At 37.5% G+C, this 27,095-nt stretch overlaps 1 non-coding gene and 1 pseudogene across 1 annotated transcript; one reads left to right on the top strand and one right to left on the bottom strand.

The window, feature by feature from the left end:
* Positions 1–1,538: 1,538 nt before the first annotated feature.
* On the bottom strand, positions 1,539–23,426 carry LOC101413198 (DNA-directed RNA polymerase I subunit RPA2-like; annotated as a pseudogene).
* LOC111764352 (small nucleolar RNA U3) lies at positions 16,471–16,687 on the top strand. The gene has a single exon (XR_002796983.1). It is a non-coding gene; the product is annotated as a small nucleolar RNA U3 (small nucleolar RNA).
* Positions 23,427–27,095: the final 3,669 nt, after the last annotated feature.

Genomic DNA, 27,095 nt, shown 5'->3' with positions numbered 1-27,095 from the left:
GATCCTCTGTCCAGATATTGTATTAGTTTTTGAAAGTGGTGTGTTAATATTTCCTACTATTTTTTAATTGCCATTTTGATTGCTGCTTTAAAAAGGGGGGAGAGACTTGGGCTTGTGGACAGAGAATAGAGTCTAGACCTGGGGTTCTACTGATAGCAGGGGAAGTACCAGTCAATAGATTCAAGGATTTTTCTCTATTTTTTAAAAAACAATTTCATGAAGCAAAGCCAGGATATTTCTTGAATAAATAGATTTTTCTCAGGCTAACCCTACCTGCCAGATTCAGGAAAGAATAACCTTAGGGGGCTTTTTCACATCAAAAAGCATCTTATACTTTCTCACATGTATACTACATTATTTACTGCCAACACTGTTTATACTTGCCAAAGAATGGAATTACTCAAATACCTATCAACTGTGGACTGGTATATACATGACAGTACATACACAGGATGAAATACAGTACAAAGGAAAAGAAGAGACACTTTATAAACTGATATGAAAGTTCAACATAAATTATGCCCGAAAAATCTGAGTGTAGAATAGGCTAAAGATAAGATACCTGTTGGATTTGAAATTTAGTGAAAAAAGGATGTAGTAAAATCTCAAATTTTTAATATCCATTATATGTTGAAATGACATTTTGGATATATTACATTAAATGTATTAACAAGATAAATGTGAACTGTTGCTTTGTACTTTAACATAGCTATAAGAAAATATGAAATTACATACATGGCCTGCATACTTGCTTGCACTGGCACTGAGCTGCCCTGCTGTATGTGAAGAAATCGCCTACACTGAAGGGAATATGCGGAGGTGGAACTGAATGGAAAGGAGACTTCCCTGCAGGTGCTGCTACATATCAATATATCATTTTATTTTGTTATTTTGTTATTTTTTTAAGATTTTAAAAAAATTTCTCCACCCCTCCCCTTGTCTGCTCTCTGTGTCCATTTGCTGTGTGTTCTTCTGTATCTGCTTGTATTCTTGTCAATGGCACTGGGAAACTGCATCTCTCTTTTGTTGCATCATCTTGCTACGTCAGTTCTCCATGTGTGCGGCACTACTCCTGGGTAGGCTGCACTTTTTTCATGGAGGACAGCTCTCCTTACGGGTCACACTCCTTGTGTGTGGGGCTCCCTTAGGCGGGGGCCACACGCCTGCGTGGCAGGGCACTCCTTGCGCGCATCAGCACTATGCATGGGCCAGCTCCACAGGGGTCAGGAGGCCCTGAGTTTGAACCCTGGACCTCCCAAGTGGTAGAGGGAGGTTCTATCAGGTGAGTCAAATCCACTTCCCTCAATGTATCATTTTAAAAAGATATATTATAAAGCTTGTGGAGTTTCAATAGATACAATGAAAATCCTTACATGAGAGGAACTCCAAAGCCCTGAATTCTGAGTTGCCATGTCTTTGCTGAAAGTTCAAACACCCCTGAAAACACTCGAGTAAACTAGTAAAAATATCTTCACAGAATTAAAGTTATATCTTGTTTTAATCAAATAGATCTCCTAAACCAAAGAGCCAGCATCAAGTTAAATAACATCCAGATTCACTTTCATGTTCATAGCTGTCAGTTCTGCCAAAAGAGTGAAACACATAAGGCACAGAAAGGGTATCAATGGTGTCACTGCAATTGCACAGGGCACAGCTATACTTCATATTGCACTTGGTGGACCATGAAGGGGGAGGCTTCTTCAACAGCAGAGAGGGCAAACTGATACACTTCACACAAACGTGGGCTACTGAACTATTAGAGCAGTTGAAGAGGAATCATGAATGAGGAAAGATGTACCATGAGCTAAAAGATCATCCTACTCAATTTCCCCAAAATAGATCCCACCCTGAATATTTCTTCCCCCAATAGACTGGTTAGTGACTTTGTCCCTGGCTCCTGAAATTCTAATTTGAAATTTGTCTGAGACCATGTGGCATAAGCATTGATAATAAACCACACGTATGAAAATGTCTGCTGTCAATTCTAGCCCACTGATGCCACTGTACAGCCTCTTGGTGCCATAGAAGTTGTAGCCAGCAGCCCTTAACATCTCACCAAGTATTCTAAGGCTGAGTTCTCCTTTGAAAAGATGAAGGGTGTAGTATCGTGGCAGAGACAGTGTAAAGCTACAGATTTCCCTGCCATATTCTCAATTAACATGCCAATGGTCATATGGGATAGAAAGCTATGCGGATTGAACAGAATGTCTGGGACCATCCCACTCTCAATAAAAAGCATGTCCTCAGCTGGCCACAACCTGCTTAAAGTGGTAACTGGCAAATTTATCTCTATTAATTGTATTTTAAGGGATTCTCATCATAATGCAAACACACTTGAATTTTCCACTTCCAGTGACATTACTGCAAACTTTGATGTTATCCACAATACAATTTACTTTAATCTTATAATATATCACATAGCTTTCTCTGGTGTTGAGGCGTAGGTAGCTGTAATACAGTTCTTCAAACTGCCGTCTTGCTCCAATAAATAGCAATCCATCATCACCTAACTTCTGAAAAGCCCATGGGTTGCCAGGTTGGACTCAAAACACCAGACTGTCAACTCCTTTTTTTTTTAGATTTATTTATTTATTTATTTCTCTCCCTTCCCCCCTCCCCACCCCATTGTCTGTTCTCTGTGTCTATTTGCTGTGTCTTCTTTGTCCACTTCTGTTGTTGTCAGCGGCACAGGAATCTGTGTCTCTTTTTGCTGCGTTATCTTGTTGTGTCAGCTCTCCATGTGTGTGGCGCCATTCTTAGGCAGGCTACACTTTCTTTTGCGCTGGGTGGCTCTCCTTATGGGCCGCACTCCTTGCGCATGGGGCTCCCCTATGTGGGAGACACCCCTGCATGGCAGGGCACTCCTTGCGTGCATCAGTACGGTGCATAGGCCAGCTACACACAGGTCAAGGAGGTCTGGGGTTTGAACTGTAGACCTCCCATGTGGTAGACGGATGCCCTAACCACTGGGCCAAGTCCATTTGTCATCTCCTTTTTTACTTTTTTCAGAGATCTATGAACTCAGACTTGTAGACATTTCTTTGGGCAAAATCTATTTCCCAAGAGGCCTTATTTACAATTTACAATTCTGGCATCTTCCATATCATAGCTGGTATAGGAAATAACGGCCACAATGGCGTTCATCCCAATTGGGTAGTTACCAATATTATAGTAGTCATACATATATGGTCTGACTACAGGACTCTGTGGAGTCTGAAGATGATACAGCTTATTATCTGATCAGTCTTGATAAGTAAGAGTGGAAGCCCATAGTTTGCTTACCTATCTGGCAGTGGTACATGTTCTGTGGACTCTGACTGTGGTCAAAGAAAGAGATGAAATTGGCAGTCACACTCAGTGAGCTGTGCGGAAATAGCTCCTGGTGTAGGGAAACTCCAGCAATGACCCCATTCTCAAAGATGGCTACATTCATGAAGACCCACTCCATAGTTCCAATTAATACTTCTTTGCTTAATTCCAAGTTCTGCACAGGCCAGACAAGTCTACAAGGAGTGGCAAAAAAATAAACTTGGGTACAGACTCAGTTTTCCTGTCATGGCGATAAGGGTCACCTCCATCCAGGGAGGGATTCTTTATTCTCTCAACACCTTAAAGTGCCAGAGATACTCTGCAATGCCAGAGACTCTGCAATGCCAGAATTCAGCTCCTTCTCAACTCAGCCCACCAGGATGCCATCCAACAGCACAGGATAGCATTCTCTGTAGGACCAGTGCAGGGCACCATCAGCTGGGCTAACCCCCATGTTGCAGAGCAAAGCTGGCACAGATGTGTACACAAACTGTGACGACCTCACACAGTATTTAAATTGTTCATGAGACCACAGGACTCCCCATCTGGGGTGTGCACAGGACAAACGAAACCGCAGGACTCTGGCAGCAGCCTGCACACCATGGTGGTCTCATCTTGGCAAAATCAGCCCCTCTGTGCACACAGTGGAAATGGGAGAGATAGAATATGAAGTTCAGCTTGTTGGCCACAACTCAATGTCCAGTATCTTGTAGGAAGCCAAGACCAATTTTAGAATGTAGATTCCCATAGCAAGAAGATATTCAAATAGTTTTGTAAAGTCTGTTCCCATATTAAAACTCTCCATTAAATTTTAGTGTTTAGGGACACATTGGTTTTCTGAGCTTTTGTTTTTTTTTTTTCTTCTAGAACTATTCTAATGGACACTAACCAAGATTGCATTTTTCCTTCAGAAACATGAGGAAGAACTGACCAGGTGTCAGAATTTCTTGGTTCATTGAACCATCAGGATTGTCCTCCATGTACTCTCCTTTGGCTAAAGCAAAGAGCTTCTGAGTCATGAGACAAAACACATAAAACTTTCCAGTATTGGATTTTAAGTGGAAACAGATGCATTGATTCAATAGCAACTCAGTGTCTTGTTCATCTGGGTACTACTCAAGGAGACTGAATTTTACTCTGAAGCATTCACCTAGGTAGTTGAGGTCCTGCTTTTGGGTGGAGCAGCCCTCTTCCACCAAAATCCTTATTATCTGAGAAACAGAGTTCCTAAAGAAAGAGTCATCTTCTTTTCCCTTGAGCTCCTGAAAAATCTGATAATCAGAAAAGCTGACAAATGCCTTAACTGCAAATCCTAGAAGAAGAAAAAACATTTCTTTGCACTAAATAAAGTTCAATGTTACTGTACCATTTTCCAAGTAGTGATGGCAGTTGATTGCTCCTCCCTCACACAGTGCAATGAAATGCCATACTGAATATAGCCAGGCCCTTTACTTTTCCATTTTGGTCTTATCATTGCAATTGGGAAATTTCTCCGTGGCATAATCAAGATTTGGGTGACTTTTTCAATGCCATTGTTTATAAAATTGCTTCCCATTTCCTCTGTTTCCTCATGGTGTTCGATGAGGGCTTTTTGAGGAAGGTTGTACAGGTTGCAAATCTTAGACTTACCATGATGGGAACATAACCAAGAAACTGTTTAATAATTCCTTTTGAGATTCCATTCACTGCTCAGCTGATACTAGCTGTCAACTTCCCCTGGTAGGTACTCCTTTAGCCTTGTCATTCTGCTGGATAAACTCTGAGCTCTTTGCAGATGCTCCCTTTTGGAACTGTGGGTGGACAGTATTCACAATATTAAGAGAGAGACACTCACCTTGGAAAGCAAATTCAAAAGGAGGTATAGCCTGTACCACATGGCCAAGCCCCTCGCACACCGTGTAGTTGAAGGGCACGAGGTGAAAAGCGCCTGCAACACAGGTTTCTGCTGCTTCCACGGGGTCCAGTAAGAGGGGTCTGTCAGGTCCTTCAGGTTCCGCCCATCCTGGGGGCTGTGCCACCGCCACCCTGAAATTTCCTACTATTAATGTAGAACCATCGATTTCTCCCTTCATATATGTCAGTATTTACTTCATACATTTTGTGCTCTGCTGTTAGGTACCTATATAATTGTAATTGTCTTCTTCTTGGATTGGATATCTCTGCCTTTTGACTGGAGAGTTTAATCCGTTTATTAATACATGTAAGGTAACTATTGATAATATAGAACTTTCTTCCGCTATTTTGCTCCTTTGTCTGTATAAATTTTATACCGTGTTTTGACTTTCATTTTTTCCATTAATGCCTACTTTCATATTTATTTGGTTGTTTATATTGTAACATTTTGAGTCTCTTCTCATTTCTTTTTCTGAATATATTTTCATGCTGTGGTTATCATGGGGTTAAAAATTTAACAACCTAAATCTATAACAATCATGTTGGATTTGATACCAATTTATCTTCACTAGCACATACATTGTTCCTATATTCTTCTATCATCCCCACTTTTTTGTACTTGTTATAAATTATATCTCTGTATTTTATATGTCCAAACTCATAGATTTTACCATTACATTTATGCATATCCATTTTAGCACCTTTAAGAATTAAGAAGTAAATTTGCATACCCAAAAAAAAGAATACAATAGCACTGGCATTTAAAATTACTCATATGTTTTCGTTTACTAGACCTGGTGGTAGGTGGTGGATTCTTAAAGGAGATAAGAGAAGGACTGAATGGACTACTGATGCTTAATGTATGTAGAAGTTTTAATTAGCTTTACTGTAAAACTGTGGAAATGTATAGAGAGGTCTTTATTTCTTAATGTCACTTTGAACCACTGTCCAGTTCCCTGTATTTTCACCCTAAAGAACTCCCTTTAGCATTGCTTGTAGGTCAGGATTGTTGCAATATCTTCGACATTTTGAAAGAAATTCTCACAAGTCATAAAATTCTAGGTACGAAATTGTTTTCTTTTGATACTTTAAATATTTTGTACCACTGCCTTCTTGATTCCATGATTTCTGATGAGAAATTGATACAATCTTATTGGGATTCCCTTTGATATAACTTGTTGTTTTTTACTTGCATTTTTCAGAACTCTTTCCTTTTCCTTAGCATTGGGCAATTTGATTACCATGTATGTGGGTATGGTTCTCTTTCAGTTTATCCAACGTGGGGTTAGTTGGGCTTCTAGAATGTGCATATGCATGTCTCTCATTAAATCTGGGTACTTTTCTGGCAGTAGTTTTTTAATATTCCTTCTGTCCCTTTCTCTCTTTCTTCTCCTACTGTGACTCCCATAAATCATATATAGGTATGCTTTGTGGTCTTTTAGGCTCTGTTCTTTTTAAATTCTTTTTCCTTTTTTCTTCTCAACCTGAGTTGTTCTTTTTTTTTTTTTTTTTTTTTTTTTGTCTTTGAGATCACTAATTCTTTCTTGTGACACCTCCAATCTGGTGTTGAAACCGTCTTGGGAATTTTTCATTTCAGTTACGGTGTTTTTCAACTCCAGTATTTGTTTGTTTCCTATTGAGAATCTCAAATAAATACCCATATTGTTCATTCACTGTTTTCCTCATATCTTTTAGTTTTTTTTCTCCATGTTTCCCTTTAACTCCTTGAGCATACTGAGGATCATTTTTTTTAAAGTCTCTTTCTGGTAAGCCCAAAGCCTGGTCCTCTGCATTGATGGTTTCTGGATTTTAATCTTGTTTCCTTGGATGGGTCATCATTTCCCATTTCTTTATCTTGTATTCTTTTGTTGCACACTGTATATTTTAATATTTTAAAGTGTTAACTCTGGGATTTAGTCACTGAATTTGCTGTTTCTTAAGTTTGTATCCAGCTAGTGATATGATCAACATTTTCTTGAATGCCAGGAGGTAATCAAAACAAACAAACCAAAGGAAAAATACCTTTCACTCTTTTTACAAATTGACTGTTTTGGCTAGTGGTCTCCTTCAGAGCTTAGCCTTCTTATCAAGAAGATCAGCTTGAAGCAAATGCTTTAGTGCAGGGTCCTCTCTGTCTTATCTGAAACTGTGTAAAGCCTTGGAGCCTGCTTCTTTTCCTGGGATTGTACTTTCTGGAGGACTTAGGAATTCCCCCTTTACAGTTTATAGGAGTTTGAACAAACACCAGCCCAATTCCCTTTGAAATAGACTTTCATCCCCTCCTGGGTGCTCTCTTGAATGTCTTAATGCAGGTAGTCCTTTGCTCCAGGCAGCTTTAACTTAATTGTTTCTCACACCTTCCCACATGATTCAAGTCACTTTTCTGCCCTGAGGAAAAACTCTGGGAGTGTGAACCTGAGACAAGTTCTTCAGCTCAGTATCTCAGATTTCCACCTGATAGATTGACATTGACATACATGCACCCCAGTATTTGCACACGGGCCCCTCTGCTCCCTGGAACAGGACCAGGGACACACAGTAGGATTTCAAGCTGACTCCATCCTGTGTTGTGGGATGGGGGGGGGGCAGCAAGTGCACCAGCATCTTCTATGGCGTTGAAAGCTGCATTTTCTTGATTCAGCACTTGCCCAGTTAATGCAAATTTTTCCATAGTTTTGAGGAAAGTTATTTTCTTTAATGTCCCTCTGTTACCTTTGCCTGAGGGGTGTTGGAACAAAGGCTGCATTCAGAGCTGACCCCTAGGGATCAGAAGTAGCTGATCAAAGGTAGAAATCTATGATGAGACTACACACCCTGCAGTTTGAAGGATTAGGTCTTTATGTTCCACCTTGGTACCAGCAAGCTACACCAGTCCCTGCTGCTGCCTGACAGGAGGCTGGGGAAGAGCGATGGTAGTCTTTACAGGGAGGGTGGAACTCACCAGTATATATTGCAATTTACCAGCCTCTTTTCTGCTCCTTGCTGGGTGCCACACAATATATTCCCCTAGTCTGTGGAGCTTCAAAACAGTTGGTTCAGATATTTCCTTCCAGGTTAATAGTTATTTTGGTGGAGAGAATGATTCCTGGAGCTTCCTACTCTGCCATCTTCCCATAATCCTCCATTCACTTTTATTTTTGCAGTATATTTTCACTGTGTATAGAATTCTAGATTTATAATTTCATATTTCAGTACTGTGACAGTTTAAGACTATTTTTATGAATTCCAAAAAGAGAAAGATTATGTTTGTAAACACATCTTTTCCTCTATGTGTGATACCTTTTAATTGTATTGCATTCCCTGAGAGGCCTCTGATTAAATTTACCTGATAAAATCATTTAAGGGCTTCTGATTGGGCTACATCCATATGGCGTAACTCAGGTTGAGTCCCTGCCCCTTTCATGGGTTGATATAAATGAACACTCACTCAAGAAGACACAGGGGAAGAGAGAGAGCTCTGTCATATTTGATCCTGAGGCCCCAGGAGGAGAGACCTCAGGAAGAGAATAGTTTGCCACTGAGAGAGGAAGCCCTGTGCCAGCCTACTGCTGAGTTTGGGGAGAACCTAGGCTCATTGAGTCTTAAGAGAAAGAGTAAGTCCAGAAGGAGAAACCAGGCCGAGATCAGCAACCATCTTGCTTCAACATGTGGCAACTGATTTTGGTGAGAAAGCAACCTTGACCTGAACTCGTTAGAGCCTTGTAACTCTAAGCCTTTACCCGAAATAAGTACTCTTTCTAAAATCCAACAGATTTCTGGTACATTGAATCAGCACCCCTTTGGAAGACTAATACAAGTAATTTAAAGACATTGCTCCTTCATTATTTTTTATAAGAAAACTATTAGCATACTTCTTTCCTCTGTATGTAAAGTATCTTTAAATTTTCCTCTATTTTTTTCAAATTTTCTCTTTATCACTGGTTTTAAGTGATTTGAAAAGGATTTTCCCTAATGTTTTAATTTGATAAAGGCTTCCAAGGCAATATACCAGAAATGGGCTGACTTTTAATGGGGATTTATTAGTATAAAATATTTAGACAGTTTTGAGGCCAAGACAAATGTTCAAATCAACGTTTCATCAGGAGACACTTTCTCCACAAGCGGCAGCTATAGAAAATTAGGCACAATGCAAGTGTCTGCACATCTCAACCCTCTCCTCTGGCCTCCTTGCCTTCAGCTTCTGGCTTCAGTGGCTCCTCTCAGCTTCTGTCTTCCATTGATTTCAGCTTCTGGCTCCTAGGGTCTTCTCTCTCAGTTTCTGTATGTTTCTATCTCTGCAGCTCCACCAATTCCAGTTTATTAAGTACTCCAGTAAGAGGGTTAAGATTAACCCTGGGTCATGCAATCTGATTAAGGGCCCTTAACTGAAATAATTTTATCAAAAGGTCCTGCCTACAATAGGTTTATATCCACAGGAATGGAATAACACTAAGGACATGATTTTCTGAAGTCCACAAAAGACTCAAAGGTATACTTTGCTTCATGTTTCTTGCTTTTGAGGTTCTATTAGCATTTCAGATATGTGAGTTTATAGTTTTTACCAAGTTTGGAAAATGAGCATTTATTATTTCTTCACATACATTTTCCATTGCCTATTTTTCTTCTCCTTTGTGGTCTCCAAATACATGCACATTAGGTCCCTTGAAGTTGAAGTTGTCCCATAGCTGACTAAAAGAGTACTCATATTTTTCAGTGATCTTTTTTTCTCTGTTTCATTCTGTTATGTTCCTATTGTCATATCTTTAAATTCACTAATCTTTTATTTTACCATGTTTAATCTGTGATTGTGATTAATCCATAATTAATTAATCATGATTGTGATTAATTCCAGTGTATTTTTCCACTTAGATATTTTAGTTTTCGTATCTCAGAGTTCATTTAGGACCTTTTTAATATCTTCTGTGTCTAACATATTTAATCTTTCTGTTTATTTTTTCAACATATGGGATAAAGTTATAATAACTATTTTAATATACTTTTCTACTAATTCTATCAGCGATCTCATTTCTAGGTCAGTTTTGTCAAATTTATTTTTCTTCTCATAATTGATCCTACACTTCTGCTTCTTCGAATGCCCGATAATTTTGATTGGGTGCCAGATATTGTGAATTTTATCTTGTGAAGTGCAGAATATTTTTCTAGGACTATAAATACATATTCTTGAGCTCTGTTACTTAGGTCTTGCTTTTAAAGTTGAAGGACAACCACCACACCATGGAGCCTAGAGTGATTACAACTGAAAGTGGGAGGATTGCATCCAGCATCCATGTGGAATCTGAGCCTCCTCTTGACATAGAGGTGCAATGGACACAACCAATCCAATGTCCACATAGAAAAGGTGGCATTGGATTGAGAAAAGTGGACATGATGGCTGATGGGTATGGGGAAAAGCAGGAAGAGATGAGAGGTGGAGGTGTCTTTGGGACATGGAGCTGCCCTGGATGGTGCTTCAGGGGCAATCACCGGACATTGTAAATCCTCACAGGGCCCACAGGATGGAATGGGGGAGAGTGTGGGCCATGGTGTGGACCGTTGACCATGGGGTGCGGGGGTGCCCAGAGATGTACTTGCCAAATGCAATGGATGTGTCATGATGATGGGAGGGAGTGTTGCTGGGGCGGGGAGAGGTGGGGTGGGGGTGGTAGGGTTCAATGGGACCCCATATATATATATATTTTTAATGTAATATTATTACAAAGTCAATTAAAAAAAAAAGAAAACAAACAAACAAAAAAAAAAACACAGTGTTTAAGCTCCTAGTCATATTTGCTCACTGTTAAGGCAAAATCCTTTTGAATGCTCTAACCAGTGCCCCACGAATTACATACAGGACTCTGCTCTGACTATGGGAAAAGGAGCTATTCCCAACCATCTGTGAGCTCCAGAGGTCTCTGGGTGGAGCAAACTTCCTTCTGGAATTCTGTCTTGCAAATTCTAGCTACCTTGGTCTCCCTGAACTCCCAGCTCTTTCTCTTCAACTCAAGAAGGCTCCCCCTCTGTGCACTGTAGTCTGCAATCTCTCTCCAGGGAGTAAGCTGGGGTGATTACATGGCTCACCTCATTTGTTTCCAGTCTCTCAGAGATCACCATCCTGTCGTTTGTTGCCTGATGTATAAGAAGTTGGAAACTGTCCTTTCACATATTTCGCTTGTTTTTTTTTAGTTGTTTCACATAGGAATGTAAATTTGGCCCCTATTACCACATATTGGCCAGATGTAGAAGTCTGGTAATGCAAATTGAAAAACTAAATTACCCACTCATGGCAAATGTCCTAACATTACAAATTTATTCAAATTAAAACCAGGATCAAAAGACTGTGGGATGCATATATATGTTTATATAGACATACTTACATGCAACTGGGAGAATATACAGCACATAGCAAGTTTTTCTCTCTTGCTAGAGGAAATATGTGATTATTTTCTAAATTATGATTTCAATATCTTTCAACACTTCTGAAACACTTAATTACCTTCATAATGATAAAATAGTATAAATATTTTAAAATGTGATTTTGAGTTCCAAAAATAAACATGCATTATCCAGTTAGTTTGCAATACCAAGCAACATCTTGCTGTATTCTATTCAGCCTCTGGTGTGCTTACTGCTTATGTAACTAGAAAGAAAATAGAAACCTTTTAAATCCAATTGGTAGGCTATGTGGAGTTACTCAACTTCCCTAAGATTTTCAAATACACTGGTACACAGGTAAGAAACTATCTTGTTTTAAAAGCTCTCTCTCCAGAAAAAGAGTATTAATTTATATTTTCAAAGGGAAAACGCTATTTCTATTTAAACCATATTCTTCTTGACATGATTGGATCCAATATTTATATGAAGGACTGTATACAGGCAACCTTGACAAGAGGACCTGCCATGATTACATACATTATTATGAATAATGTTAATATGTTTCTTTTCTAAGTTCATAATAAATTGTGTTATTTAAAAACGGAGTTATTAAGTCTTTACTGCTATTAATTCCAATCAATATCCATAAAAGCTCTGTTAAAAATGTTCTTGATGTTTATAAAATGAGGCAAGATTTTCATAAGAATAAGCAGCATTTTCCTTCAGAGCTGATTATTCAATGCATACTTTTAAGATATATTTTTAAAAATTTTAAAGATACTTTGATTATATAAAAAATATAAGGATTCCCATATGCCCCACTTCCTACCCATCCTACATTTTCCCACATTAACAACATCCTTCATTAGTGTGGTACATTTGTCACAAGTGATAAACACATTTTGAAGCATTGACACTAAGCATGTATTATATTTTACATTGTAGTTTATACTCTCTCCCACACAATTTTGTAAGTTATGGCAAGATATATAATGGTCTGTATCTGTCATTGCAATGTCATTCAGGACAATTCACAAATCCTGAAAATGCTCCCATGTTACACTTGTTTTTCCCCCTCCTTTCCTTCAGAACCTCCAGTGGCCACTGCTTCCACATCAGTAATGTAAATTCGTCCATTACTAGAATCACAATAACTCTATAGTAGAATACTATTAAGTCTATTTTAATCCATTGCTCATTTCCCAATCCTGAGGATTCTGGGACGGTGATGCCCACTCCACCTCTAATTGAGAGGGGGCTTAGATCCCATAGGGCAGATGGATGGGACTATCTTGCTTGCAGTTGCAGACTCTCTGTTCCTTGGCATGGTTGTTTTTCATCATGATTTCCTGTTTAGTTGTCCTTGGTAAATCCAATGAACTGGAGAGTAGGTTCAAGGCATACCTACTTGATACACACACTATCTCTTTCACAAGATAAATATCCTGTGAAAAGAACTGTAATTCATGATTTGGTTAATATTTCTTCACTACTGTATTAATGTTATTGGTTGTTAACCTTATATCGTATATTTATTTTCTACATTCACAATTCCTACATGTTAATGGTTCAATCACATTATTTCCTAATAAAGTCATTAATGGTTTCTCTAACATTTATATGATTCCATATTATTCTTGTACCTCAGGGATTTTCTCACCATTGTATCATTTGTTCTTGTACTTTTCCTTTTTAGAAGAACAGCACATCTTCTTTCCTCTTGTGAGCATTTTATCTTTCCTTATTTTTGGTCTATTGCCCTCTTTCTTCAACTCATAAATCCCTGAGTGTTACCAAATGATTTTGATTCAATTGTACTTCTATAGATTTTCAATTATAAAAGATACACACATAATTCATTTATTTGTAATGGAATAATTTTATAATAATTAATAGTATAATATTATTTTAAAGTAATATTTAAATTTTTTCCTTTTTAAAAATATGGGTTCACATTGTCCAAAAAATAATAAAATGGAATTAATAATAACCTTTCAACCCCATTTTTAATTCAACAAACATTTTGCAAACTAAAAGCTTTTCCTTATTTCTCTATGACCCACCTCATTTCCTTTATGTGCATTTGCTCTTGATATAAATGATCTGCTATTACACTTTTTTAAAAAATTACACATTAATACTAAATTGTGACACCTTTATTCATTTACATGATTATTATGTGTTCTGTCATTTTTGCCCTTTCTGAAAACTGCATCATATACACCCTGTTCTATATATACAGTTTGTTATATTTTTATCTATGTCTAAAGTCATTGCTTCCCAGTGACTTTTCTTTTAATTTTTCAGAGTGACATCAAATATTTCGGCTTATTTAATCTTTCAAATGAATCACCTTTTGGTTGCATTCATATTTTCCTAATTTTTATTTCATTAATTTCTGCCCTTATCTATTTTATTCCCATCCTTTGCTTGCCTAGGGTTTAATTTAATTTTCTTTTTATAGCTTTTTAAAGGTGTATCTTAGCCAGAGTTGTTATCACAAATATCTCTAAATAGTTTTGGTTTAAACAAGAGGAATTTATTGGCTCATAATTTTGAGACTAGATGGAATCCAAAATCAAGATAGCCTCAAGTCTTGCTCTCTATCCAAAGACTGTAGCATTCTGGTTCTGGCTGCCAGCAATTCTGGTGGTCATTGGTTTGCAGATCTGCTATGAATTACATGGTGAGGTCCTCTCCTTTATTGCTTTTGTGACTTCCAGGTTGTCTCTATAAGGCCTCCAATAATCCAGATTAGGCCCACTCTAGTTCAGTTTACCACATTTTAGCTAAAAAGAACATCTTCAAAAGGTCCTATTTATAAAGGGTTCACACCCACAGGAATGCTGATTAAGTGTAAGCACACATCTAAATCAGGGTGTATAATACAATCTACCACAAGGAATAAATTAGTTTTTTTTTCCATTAAAAATTTACTGAAGTATTTCTTTCATATATGAACATACGTAAATAGTAAGTATATAGCAAGTTGTGAACTTAGAAAACGAACATGCATACAAGGCTAACTACTCACTACCAAAACGTTGCATTGTTGTGAAATATTTGTTATAACTATGAAAGAGCACTTACAAAATATTACTAGTTATAGTCCATACCTTACATTTGATGCATTTTCCCTCAACTCACCCAATTATTTATACCTTGTATTAGTATTATATATTTGTATAATTCATGAACGAATGTTCTCATATTAGTTCTGTTAACCACAGTCCATTTTCCACTACAGGATTTCCTGTGTTATACAATACCATACTTTGTGCAATCTATTCAAAGTACATACTCAGTGGCTTTCATTTTCATCACATACTTGTGCTGTCATTACCTCAGTCAATTTTAGGATGTTTTCATTACTCCAAAATGAAAAATCCCATACACCTTATACCCCCCAGTTTTTGTTTCTTAGAATTGATATACCTTCTTTGTCATTGCTGTAAAAATATTACAACATTGCTGTTAACTATCATCCATAAATTACATTAGTTGTAATTTTCCCATGTATCACCACCATATTCCTAACAATTTGTAAAGGAAGAACATAGTTATATTTATATTATTAAACACAATCTTTATCCACCACCAAAATCAGTTATACAGTCCCTATATTAGTCTCTAGTTTATTTTCCATTAACATTTACATCCAAATACTACCCCTTTCAACCCCAATCACATTTATAAATCAGCAGTTAGTTATACTCACTATAATGTGCTACCATCAACTCCATTCATTTCCACACTTTTACAAAAATTCTAATACAGTAAGTATCAGCTCCTATTCTTAACCCACATTCTACCTCGTTGTAACCTATACTCTAGAGTTCACATCCATGAGTTTACTCTTCACATTTAATTCATACAGATGAGACCACACAGTATTTGTCCTTTGATATCTGTTTTATTTCCCAACATAATATCCTCAAGTTTCATTCTTGTTTTCATAAACATCCCGATTTCATTTCTTCTTACAGCTGAATAGTATTTCATCATTTGTATATACCACATTTTGTTTATCCATTTTTGGTTGATGGATGCTTGGACTGTTTCCATGTTTTAGCAATTGTAAATAATGCTGGCATGAACACTGGTGTTTAAAAGTCAATGTCCTTGCTTTCAGTTTTTCTGAATATATTCCTAGTAATGGGATTGCTGGATCATATGACAATTCTATATTCAGCTTCTTGAGGTAGTGCCAAATTGTCTTCCACAGAGCCTGCACCATTTTACACTCCCAACAACAGTGAAGGAGTGTTCTTAGTCTCCATGTACTTTCCAGCACTTACAGATTTCTGTATTTTTTAAAAAATAATAGCGATTTTATAAGGTGTGAAATTGTATCTCATCATAATTTTGATCTGCATTTCTCTTATAGGTAGTGACGTTGAGCACTTCCTCATGTGCTTTTTGGCCATTTGTATTTCCTTTTTCAAAAAATGTTTATTCAAGTCTTGCCCATTTGTTAAATGTATTGCTTATATTTTTATCATTGAGTTGGATTATCTCTTTATATAAAATGGATATCAGACTCTTATCGGTTATGTGGTGGTTTCCAAATATTTTCTCCCATTCTAATTTTTCACAAAGTCTTTTGAAGAACAAAAATGTTTAATTTTGAGTAGATACCATTTACCTAGTTTATATCATTGCTTGTGCTTTGGGTATAAGTTTTGGGAAAGTTCTGCCTACCACAAGCTCTTGAAGATGTTTCTCTTAGGATTCTGGTTTCGCTTTGATATATAGGTCCTTGATCCATTTTGAGTTAATTTTTTTTATAAGGTGTGAGGTAGAGGTCCTCTTTATTTCTTTTGGAAATGGCTATCCAGTTCTCCCAGGAACATTTGTGGAATAGATTGTTCTGACTCACCTGGATGGATTTGATAGCCCTGTCAAAAAAACTTTTCAAAGACTGTACTTTCAGGGACCATTTCTATAGGTCATTAGTAGAGAGCGTTCTCTGAACATGTAGAGCACCAGAAGCAACAAGGAGGAGGAGAAGTGTCCGCTCCTGAAAGTGGAGCCAGCTTTTGTTGTTGTTTTGCTGCATCTGGCATTTGCTATTAATGACTATTATTCTCTTCCTTTGGGTAGAGTAAGAGGGAGAGGACACAGTCTGAGCAGTTTTCTGTCTTATAAAAAAAATTACTTGACCATAGATGTGCAGGTCTATTTTTGAGTTCTCGATTTGATTTGATTTGTCAATATATGTATCTTTATGGCAGTACTATGCTGTTTTACCACTATAACTATGTAATGTGATTTAAAGTCAGGAAATGAGAATTCTCCAACTTCATTCTCTTTAAGGACATTTTTTTCAGCTATTCAAGTCTCCTAACTTTTCCAAATAAATCTGATATTTGCATTTTTTTCCTTAAAAAAAAGCTGCTGTGATTTTTATTGGGATTGCATTGAATCTGTAAAATCAGTTTTGGTAGAATTGACATCTTAATGATAGTCTAACAATCCATGAACATAGTATGTACTTCCATTTATTTAGGTCTTCATTTTTTAAAATATATTTTTAAAATTTATTTTTAAAAGATACATAGATCACACAAAATGATACATTAAAAAATATAGGAGAACTGTTTTCAAGATGATATCTGAGTGAGTGCACCTCATAATCTCTCCTGTAAAGCAGCAGCTGAGTAGGGTTGGGATCTTGCAGGAGTGGGCTCTTTCAGGGGATTGCAAGGCACGAGACGTATGTATGTTGATTTGGAGAGACTGTGACAGAAGTAGTGCTTGCTAAAGATAGAATTGTGTGTTTCTAGCACAGAGGACAGAAGTTGTGGTGAGGCGGGACCCTTCCCCTAGGGCTGGCAGCTGCAGTGTTCCCTGTTCAGATTTACCTCCAGAGAGCTTCCATGTTGCTCAAATGTGGCCACTCTCTAGGCCAAACTCAGCATGTAAATGTTTTACCTTCCCCCCAGCATGGACATGACTCCTAGGGATGAGCCTCCCTAGCACCAAGGGGTTTCTATCAAGTGCCAGCAGGTGATGCAACTAGAAGAAGACCTTGAATAAAAGGGGGAAATGGTAAAGATAAATGAGTTTATTTGGATGAGACTTCCAAATGAGTTGGGATGTCATCAGAGGGGTCATGCTTATGCATATCTCAGCAGGATCTCAGAGACAGCCAAAGTAGATACAACAACAAGTAATAGTGCTCCTGAGTGGTACAGAGACACCCAGGTCCTCCTGTCAGGGCAGATGGCTCTGGAGTTCAGTGCCTTGCCAGTGGGCCCTACTTTTGAATATTTGCTCCTGAGAGTGATGGACTTGGACTCAGATGTGACTTCTCTATACATTCCTCTTCTGTCACCTTTACTGAACTTATGGTTGGCACTGGGGTTGGCATATGTTCAGGAGACTTGAATCTCTGGACTGTCTATTTGCCAGCTGGGCCCTGGGCCTCTGCAGAGTTGCAACACTTACTCTCTGGTTCATTGAACTTACCCCAGTCAACTAACAGGGAGGTGAGAATGGTCAACCACCACACCAGGGAACCAAGAGAGTCTACAACTGCAAGCAGGAGAATTCTATCCATCAGCCATGTTGGACCTAAGCCCCCTCTTAATTTAGAGGTGGAGTGGATATCGCCATCTCAGGGTCCTCAGGATGGAGGAATAAATTATGGATTAGAGTGGACTTGTATTCTACTATAAAATTTTTGTGACTCTAGCAATGGGATACATTAGATAATTGATGTGGAGACAGTGGCCACAGGATTAGCTGAAGGTAGGGAGAGGGAAAAATGTGTAATATTCGGGCATTTTTGGGACTTGAAGTTGTCCTAAATGATATTGCAGGGACAGATGCAGGACATTATATATCCTGCCACAACCCACTGAATGGACTGTGAGAGAGTGTAAACTACAACATCAACTCTAATCCATGCTGTGTAGCAATGCTCCAAAATGTACTCATCAAATGAAATGAATGTACCACACTAAGGAAAGAAGTTGTCAATGTGGGAGGTGTGGGGAGTGTGGGGAGTACATGGGATAAGTGGAAATCTCATATTTTAAATGTAACATTATGTGTGATCTATGTTTCTTTAAAAAAGATAATACAAAAGAAAAAAAAGGTACATTTTACCATCATGAGTTATCATTGTTAATGTTAAGCTTAATCATCTGGCAAATGGAGTATGATGAAAGATTGAAATGTGGCTGTACATAAGCAAATGAAGATAATCAGTTATAAAATTCTTGTTTGGTTTTATTACCCCTTCTTTCAACAAATTGCAGATATCTTTTTTTGTCTTATGCTGAGTGAAAAATAATCCAATCTAAAAAAGTCACCTACTTTTTGAGGACCTGCAGTATATTAGCTTTATTTATCTTTTTCTTCTTATATCCTCAAAATGTTATCTTTAGGGAAGTGGATGTGGCTCAACCGACTGGGCTCCCATCTACCATATGGTGGGCCCTGGGTTTGCTTTCCAGGGCCTCCTTGTGAAGGCTAGCTGGCCCATGCCTGCAGAGAGATGACAGCCCACCCCTGTGGGGAGCTGATGGCCCATGGAGAGCTGACAGCCCACACCCGCAGAGAGATGGCACAACAAGATGACACAACAAAGGGAGCCAAGCAGACACAGAAGAAAACGTGCACAGAAGCAAATGAACACAGAGAGCAGACACAGAAGAAAATGGACACAGAGCAGAGAGCAAGCATCAGCAAAGGGGGGGGGATAAATAAATAAAAATAAAATAAATCTTTAAAAAATTTTTATATTATTTTTTAATTTTTTATATTATTTTTCCAGCACTTTGGATTTTATGTAACCTTTTTGTTATCCTGCTTAGGTTCTCTGAATGAATAGGATCTTTGTGGTTTTTTTCCTTCATTAACTTTGGAAAAAATTTGGCCTTCACTTCTTCAAATATATCTTCTACTCTGATCTCTTCTCTCTCTCTCCTCCTTTTGAGACTCCAGTAACACTTACCTAGACCATTTCTTATTGTCCCACTACTCTTGTATGTTTTATTCTGTTTTTCACTTTTTCTCTATTTGTGTTTCATATTGAATTATTTATATCCACTTATCTCAATTATACTCTATATTTCCTCTACTGTATTCTGTCTGTTGATAATACTACAGACGGTTTCTGAATTTTCACTTTAGCATTTGCATTTGATTCTTTCTTATAGTTTATACCTCTGCTGAAATTGTCCATCTCTTATTACACATTATTTACTTTTTCCACTAGATTCTTTAAAGTATTAATCATAGTTAAAGTTTCTCATATAACTGATATCTAGGTCATTTCTGAGTCCAGTTCCATAGAATGGAATACTGTACAGAAATGAAAAGGAACAAGCTAATTATTCATACAACAACATAGATGAATCTCAAAAACAGTATGATGGGCTTCCAGTTGATCAAAATGCTGGCATAATTTGCTCCAGGGTACCATAAGCTCATAGAATAATTGAACAAACAGCCAAAACTGGCAGAATCATCTTACTCAACATCCCACAACACAGAGGGAGTTTAACTAATCAAGAAATTCTTTTGGCAATATTTTGTAGTTTTCCATGTATAAGTCCTTTACACACTTGTTTAAATTTATTCCTAGATATTTTACTCTTTTATTTGTTATTGCAAATGGAAGTATTCTTGATTTCTTCTTTAGATTGTTCATTACTAATGAATAGAAATATTACTGATTTTTGTGTGTTCATCTTGTAACCTCTCACTGCTGAATTCATTTATTAGCTCTGGTAGCAAAGTTATATATTTTTGGGGGCTTCCTATATATAAGACCATGTCATCTGCAAATAAGGAACGTTTTACTATTTCCTATCCAGTTGGATGTTTTTATTTCTTTTTCTTGCCCAACTCCTACTGCTAGAACTTCCAGAACAATGTTGCAAAACAGAGGTGATAGTAGGTATCCTTGTCTCATTCCTGATCTTTGAAAGCTTTCTCTCTTTCACCATTAAGATGTTAGCTGTGGATTTTCATATATTCCTTTTATCATGTGGAAGCAATTTCCTTCTGTTCTCGTTTTCTATATGTTTTTTATTCAAGAAGTGTTGCTGGACATTGACAAATGCCTTTTCTGGAACAATTGAGAGGATCACATGTTTTCTGTCCTCGACTCTATAAATGTGGTATGTTTTAGTTTCCTAGACTGTCCAAGAAAGCACCATGAAATGGGTAGGCTTAAAAAATGGGTATTTATTTTCCCATATTTTTGAGGCTGGGGAATTATCCAAATCAAAGCATCATCAAGGCAATGCTTTTGTACCCAAAACTTGCTGCTGGCAAATCTTGGTGCCTCTGTCACATGGTATATCACATGGTGGTGTCAGCTCATCTCTCCCTTCTCTTTCAGATTTTTTATTTCAGCTTCTCACTTCCTTGGCTTTATCTCTTTCTCTCTGGATTTCATTCTCTTATAAAGTCTTCCAATAATAGGATTACAACCCATCTTGATTGAGGTTACCTACAGCTTAACTGAAGAAACCCCATCAAAAGATCTTACTTAGAAAGGGTTTACATCCACTGGAATGTATTAACTTCAAGAACATGTTTTTCTAGGGTACATACAGCTTCAAATCAACACATGGGACTATTACGTTAATTGATTTTCTTACATTGAACCACTCTTGTATACCTGGGAAAAATCCCAATTGATCATGGTGTGTATAATTCTTTTAATGTGCTGTTAGATTCAGTTTGCTAGTATTTTGTTGAGGACTTTAACATTAAATTAATGAGATATTGGTCTCTACATTTGTTTTTGTTTTTTTGCGGTATCTTTATATCATTTTGTTTTTAGGGTGATATTGACTTCATAGAATGAGTTAGGAAATGTTCCCTTCTCTTCAATTCTTCGGATGTGTTTGAGATTGATTGGTGTTCATTCTTCTTGGAATATCTGGTAAAAATCACCAGTAAAGCCATCTGGGCCTGGGATTTTCTTTGTTAGATTGTACTATTATTTATTATTATTACTGACTCATTCTCTTTACTTGTTATAGATCTGTTGAGATATATTTCTTCTAATGACAGGGTAGGTAGTTTGTGTATGGCACATAGTATCTTCTCATAATCCTTTTTATTTCTGTGGGGTAAGGAGCAGTGTCCCCCCATTTCACTTACTATTTTATTTATTTTTGTCTTCTCACTTTTTTACTTCAGTCTAGATAAGGATTTGTCAATTTTATTGATCTTTTTGCACAATCAACTTTTGGTTTTTTGATTCTCTATTAGTTTCTTTGTCCTCTTTCATTTATCTCTTCTCTAATCTGCTATTCCCTTCCTTCTGATCACTTTGGGTTTAGTTTGCTCTTCTTTTTCTAGATTCTCCAGTTATGTGATTTTTAATTTCTCTTCTCTTAAAATTTAAATGTATAGAGCTATAAATTTCACTGTCAACACTACCTTTGTTACATCCCATATGTTTAGGTATGTTATTTTCATTTCCTAATTTCACTTGTGATTTCTTCTTTAGCTCATTGATTGTTAAAGTATGTTAATTTTCACATATTTGTGAATTCTCCCTTTCTCATTGACTTTTTAAAAAAATATTTATTTATTTATTTCTCTCCCCTTCCCCCCTCCCACCCCGGTTGTCTGTTCTTTGTGTCTATTGCTACGTCTTCTTTGTCCGTTTCTGTTGTTGTCAGTGGCACAGGAATTGTGTTTCTTGTTGCATCACCTTGTTGTGTCGGTACTCCATGTGGGCAGCACCATTCCTGGGCAGGCTACACTTTCTTTTTCGCTGAGCGGCTGTCCTTACGGGGCACACTCCTTGTGCGTGGGACACCCCTGCATGGCAGGGCACTCCTTGTGTGCATCAGCACTGTGCCTGGGCCAGCTCCACATGGGTCAAGGAGGCCCGGGGTTTGAACCGTGGACCTCCCATATGGTAGACGGACGCCCTCGCCACTGGGCCAAGTCCGCTTCCCTCTCATTGACTTTTATTTTTTATTTTTTATATTTTTTTAATTTTTATTTTTATTGACTTTGTAATAATATTACATTAAAAATATATATGTGAGGTCCCATTCAACCCCACCCCCCCCACCCCCCCTCTCCCCCCCCAACAACACTCGTTCCCATCATCATGACACATCCATTGGATTTGGTAAGTACATCTTTGGGCACCTCTGCACCTCATAGACAATGGTCCACATCATGGCCCATACTCTCCTCCATTCCATCCAGTGGGCCCTGTGAGGATCCACGATGTCCGGTGATCACCCCTGAGGCGCCATCCAGGGCAGCTCCACGTCCCAAATACGCCCCCACCTCTCATCTCTCCCTGCCCTTCCCCATACCCATCGTCCACCATGTCCACTTTTCCCAATCCAATGCCACCTCTTCTATGTGGACATTGGATTGGTTGTGTCCATTGCACCTCTATGTCAAGAGGAGGCTCAGATTCCACATGGATGTTGGTTGCCATCCTCCCATTTTCAGTTGTAATCACTCTAGGCTCCATGGTGTGGTGATTGTCCTTCTTCAACTCCATCTTAGCTGAGTGTGGTAAGTCCAATAAATCAGATTGTAGGTGCTGGAGTCTGTTGAGGCTCAGGACCTGGCTATCACATTGACTTTTATGTCTAACTTCATTCCATTGTGATCAGAGAAGATACATTGTATGATTTCAATACAATTTATGTTGTTTTAAGCCACCAAGTTTGTGGTAATTTGCTACAGGAGCCATAGGAAACAAATACTTGAAGGTAATCTGTTGCTTTTTCTTCAATCATCATACATGTAAGACTTTTCCTTTTGGCTTTGATCTGCAGCTGTACTAATATATCCAGGATAGATTTAATTCTTTCCATCTTCCTTGAATTCATGGTGATTCTGACCTGTTGTGTGTTGGCTTTGGTCATGGTCAGAAAGTTGTTAGCCATTATAATTTTTTTGCACTTTTTAAAATTAAGGTTAATAGATCACAAAGAATGTTACATTAAAAACCTAAGAGGTTCCCATATAACCCACTCCCTACTGCCACCCCATCATTTTTGTAAATTGTATTTTTTGAAAATACATGCATCACAAAAATTTTTACACCAACAACCTCCCCCACAGTTGTGGCACACTCATTGCACTCGGTGAACACATTTTGGAGCACTGCTGCACCACATGAATAATAGTTTACATGTAGTTCATACTCCCCCAGTACATTCAGTGGGTTATGGCAGGTTATATAAAGTCCAGCATCTGACCCTGCATATCGTTTAGGACAACTCAAAGTTTCAAAAATGCCCCCATATCACATCTCTTCTTCCCTCTCCCTGCCCTAGGCAACTACTGTGGCCACTTTCTCCACCTCAGTGCTAAAATTTCTTTTATTACTAACCCCATTAGCTTTATAGTAGAATATCAGTAAGTCCACTCTAACCCATATTTTATTCCTCCATTCTATGGACCCTGGGATGGAAGTGTCCACTCACTTGTAGATCAAGAGGGGGTTTATATTCCACATGGATGAAGAATGCAGTTCTTCTGCTTTCAGTTGTAGGCACTCTTGATTCCCTGGTGTGGTGGTTGATCATCTTCACCTCCCTGTTAGAGACCTGGGTAAGTCCAATGAACCAGAGAGTTGGAGTTTCAACTCTGCTGAGGCTCAAGGCCCAGCTGGCATATGGGCTGTCCAGATATTCAAGTCCCCTGAGTATACACCATCCCTAGCATCAGCCACAGGTTCAGTAAAAGTGAGAGATGAGGCATGGGTATAAAGGTCACATCTGAGTACTGCTCCGTCACACACAGGAGGACAAATTCTGACAAGGCACAGAACTCCAAATCGATCTGCCATGACCATATAAACTGTGGGTCTCTTTAGCCTTCAGGAGAACCATAACCTAGGGTTTTATCTACTTTGGATTTTTCTGGGTTCCTGCTGGTCAGTGCATCTATCCTGCAAATACCATACCATTTTCACTACCATAGCTTTGTAGTATTTTTTGAAGTCAAGTAGTGTGATTCCTCCAATTTCATTTTTTTTTCAATATGCCTTTGGCTTTTTGGGTCCTCTTTCCTTTCCAAATAAATTTCATAGATAGTTTTTCTAGTTCATTAAAAATGCTATATTGATTTTTGATTGGGATTGCATTGAATCAGTAGATAATTTTAGTAGGATAGACATCTCAATAATATTGAGTTTTCCTATCCACAAACAGGGAATATTCTTCCATTTATTTAGGTCTTCTGTAATTTCCTTGAACAGTGTTGTGTTGTTTTCTGTTTTAAAGTTTTTTACATCTTTAGTTAAATTTATTCCTAGGTGTTTTATTTTTTAATTTACTATTGTAACTGGTATTTGTTTCTTGATTTCCTCCTCAGATTGCTCATCATCAGTGTACAGAAATGCTATTGACTTTTTGCATTGATCGTATAACCTGCGACTTTATAGAATTCATTTATAAGTTCTAGAAGCTTTGTTGTAGACATCTCAGGACTTTCTATATACAGGATCATGTCATCTGCAAATAGTGAAATTTTGACTTCTTTTCCAATTTGGATGCCTTTTATGTCTTTTTTTTTTTTTTTGCTTCAGTGCTCTAGCAAGTACTTATAACACAATGTTAAATAGAAGGGGGGATAGTGGGCATCCTTGTATTGTTCCTGATCTTAGAGGGAAAGATTTTAGGATTTCACCATTGTAAATGATGCTAACTGTGGATTTTTCATACATACCCTTTATCATGTTCACAAAGTTTCCTTCTATTCCTATCTTTTGCAGTGTTTCTATCAAGAAAGAGTGCTGTATTTTGTCAAATGCTTTTCTGCATCTATAGATATGATCATGTGATTTTTTCCCTTCAACCTGTTTATGTGGCGTATCACATTAATTGATTTTCTTATGTTGAATCATCCTTGCATACTAGGATTAAAACCCACTCAGTCGTGTTTTATAATTCTTTTAATTTGTAGTTGAATATAATTAGCAATTATTTTTTTGAGGATGTTTGCACCTGAGTTCATTAGAGAGATTGAACTCTAATTTTCCTTTCTTGTGGTGTCTTCATTTGGCTTTGGTATTAGGGTAGTGTTGGCATCCTAAAATTAGTTAGGCAATATTCCTTCTATTTCAATTTTTTGTAAGAGTTTATGCAAGATTGGTGTTAATTCTTTCCAGAATGTTTGGAAGAATTCACCTTTGATCCATCTGGCCCAGACTCTCATGGTTGGGAGGTTTTTAATGACTGATTCAATCTCTTTACTTGTGATTGGATTGTTGAGATCATCTATTTCTTCTTTCATCAATGTAGGCTGCTTATATGTTTCCAGGAATTTGTCCATTTCCTCTAACTTGTCTTTCTTGTTGAAAACAAGTTTTTCAAAGTATGCTCTTAGGATAGTCTTAATTTTAATGGGGTCAGTGGTGATATCCCCTTATTCATTTCTTATTTTGTGTATTTGCATCTTCTCTCTTTTTTTCTTTGTTAGTCTAGCTAAGGGTTTGCCAATTTTATTGATCTTCTCAAAGAACCAGGTTTTTGTTTTGTTCATTTTTTTCTCATGCTTTCTTATTTTCTATTTGATTTAGTTCTGCTCTGGTCTTTGTTATTTCTTCTTTCTTCTTCCTTTGGGGTTAGTTTGTTGCCTTTTAAATAATTGCTCCAATTGTGCAGTTAGTTCTTCAGTTTTAGTTCTTTCTTCTTTTTTGATGTAGGGATTTATGGCTATGAATATACCTTTTGGTACAACTTTTGTTGCATCCCATATATTTTGATATGATTTGTTATCATTTTCTTTAGTTTCAAGGTAGTTATTGATTTCTGTTGAAATTTCCTCCTTGACCCAATGTTTTTCTAAGAGTGTGTTGTTTAACTTCCAAATTTTGGTGCCAAATTTGGGTCTCTGGCCCATGCAGAATTCCAGCTTCATTGCACTGTGATCAGAGAAATCATTTTGTATGATTTATATCTTTTTTAATTCATTGACACTTTTTTTTTGGCCTAGCAAATGGTCTATCTTGGAGAAAGATCCACGTGCACTTGAGAAGAAGGTATATCCTGAGAATTTGGGTGTAGTGTTCTGTATATGTCTATTAGGTCCAGATTCTATAATATATTGTTCAAAGTCTTTGTTTCTTTATTAATTGTCTTTTGAGATGTTATGTCCAATGGTGACGGTAGTGTGTTAAAGTCCCCTACTATAATTTTAGATCCATCTATTCCTTCCCTTAGTTTCTCCAGTGTTTGCATCAGTATTTGGAGGTACCCTTGTTAAGAGCATAAATGTTTACAATTGTTCTTTCTTCTTGAAAGATTATCCCTTTCACAAAGATGTAGTTTCCATCTTTGTCTCTCACAATAATTTTGCATTTAAAGTCTATTTTGTCTGATATTAATATAACTACTCTGCCTTTTTTTGGTTATTGTTTGCCTGTAAGATTATTTTCCAGCCATTCACTTTCAATCTCCTTGAATCCCTGGGTCTAAGATATGTTTCTTGTAGAAAACATATAGATGGGTCATATTTCCTTATCCAATCTTCCAATATGTTCCTCTTAACAGGTGAGTTTAATCCATTACTTCCAGTGTTATTAC

Source organism: Dasypus novemcinctus, chromosome X (assembly GCF_030445035.2).
Source record: "Dasypus novemcinctus isolate mDasNov1 chromosome X, mDasNov1.1.hap2, whole genome shotgun sequence".
Lineage (NCBI taxonomy): Eukaryota > Metazoa > Chordata > Mammalia > Cingulata > Dasypodidae > Dasypus > Dasypus novemcinctus.
Note: the sequence above shows the minus strand (reverse complement) of the source record. Positions and strands in the feature narration are given on the sequence as shown.